The 1,664-nt window shown below is 49.0% G+C and overlaps 1 pseudogene; it reads left to right on the forward strand.

The window, feature by feature from the left end:
* Window positions 1–595: 595 nt before the first annotated feature.
* LOC108520816 (TBCC domain-containing protein 1 pseudogene) lies at window positions 596–1,415 on the forward strand (annotated as a pseudogene).
* The last annotated feature ends 249 nt before the right edge of the window (window positions 1,416–1,664 follow it).

A 1,664-nucleotide genomic window follows, 5' to 3' on the forward strand; every position in this document is an offset into this window, starting at 1 on the left:
TCTTCTTCTTTTTTTCTTGAGATGGAGTCTCACTGTGTTGCCCAGGCTGGATCTCTGCTCACTGCAGCCTCCACTTCCTCGGCTCAAGCGATTCTCTTGCCTCAGCCTCCCAAGTAGCTGGGATTACAGGTGCCCACCACCACGCCCAGCTAATTTTGCATTTTTTTTTTTTTTTGAGACAGAGTCTAGCTCTGTTGCCCAGGCTGGAGTGCAGTGGCAGGATCTCAGCTCACTGCAAGCTCCACCTCCTGGGTTCACGCCATTCTCCTGCCTCAGCCTCCTGAGTAGTTGGGACTACAGGCGCCCGCCACCACGCCCAGCTAATTTTTTGTATTTTAGTAGAGACAGGGTTTCACCATGTTAGCCAGGATGGTCTCGATCCCCTGACCTTGTGATCCACCCACCTCGGCCTCCCAAAGTGCTGGGATTACAGGTGTGAGCCACCGCGCCCGGCCATAATTTTTGCATTTTTAATAGAGATGGGGTTTCACCATGTTGGCCAGGCTGATTTCAAACTCCTGACCTCAAATGATCCACTCACCTCAGCCTCCCAAAGTGCCAGAATTACAGGTATGAGTCAGCACACCCGGTCCAGATTGCTTGTAATTCTAATGTGGCCCCTGGGATGCACCACATGGTGGTGATGAGCCAGGTTTACAAGCAGACATTGGCTAAGAGCTCAGATACTCTGGTGGGGGCACATGTAGAGTTTCATCATTGCAGTGAATCTTTTATATGTCTGCTCTCTCCCTTATGATCTGTGACAATTGAGAAGTGCAGGAATAGCACCTTTGTCTTGGGCCCTGTAGCAACTATGCTTTACCTCCACAGTTGTGACAACGTTAAAGTCATTGCTGTTTGCCATCATTTGTCCATCTCTTCTGCGACAGGTTGCGTCTTTCACATTCTGACGCCTATGTGCCCACTCATTCTCTCTGGGAGCCAGGTAGTAACTTTTGCCCCTTTTCATACCCATTACCCAATGCTAGGTAATGGACCCAGCATTAGTCCTGGTCAAAAGAGAACCATATGGCCAGGACTGGCCTTGCTACAGTGCGTAACTATTGGAATAATCCAATGGTTGTATGCAGAGAGAACAGCGACACTAGTGTCTTCTGGCTTTTACCACCTTCTGAATTAAATGTATTTATTATTTCCTTTGAAATGGAAGAGGACACCACAGAGATTCCTGGGGGTCTTCCATTTTTATATCAGAAAGCACTGGGTCAAAGAGAACTGAAGATACAAATCTGGCAGAAAACGGTGAAGGAGGCTCATTTGACATAGGATAAAGGAAGCAGTTCCAGGTACTGGTAGAGAACAAGTTTTGTGAGTGGTTGATTAATACAGGACATCACCAACAGCTGGACAGCCTTGTACCCCCTGCAGCAGGCTCCAAACAAGCAGCTGGATAAGGATCTTCCATGGAAACACTGGGCCCTGGAAATACAAGGATAAATGGAGTATGGTGCTCATCTTGAAGCTGAATTGGGAAGGTGCTCTTGCTACTTAAGAGACATTGGCCGGGCGCGGTGGCTCAAGCCTGTAATCCCAGCACTTTGGGAGGCCAAGACGGGCAGATCATGAGGTCAGAAGATCGAAACCATCCTGGCTAACACAGTGAAACCCCGTCTCGGCCGGGCGCGGTGGCTCAAGCCTGTAAT

This window comes from Rhinopithecus bieti, unplaced genomic scaffold (genome assembly GCF_001698545.2).
Source record: "Rhinopithecus bieti isolate Rb0 unplaced genomic scaffold, ASM169854v2 scaffold_55578, whole genome shotgun sequence".
In the NCBI taxonomy this organism is placed as follows: Eukaryota; Metazoa; Chordata; class Mammalia; order Primates; family Cercopithecidae; genus Rhinopithecus; species Rhinopithecus bieti.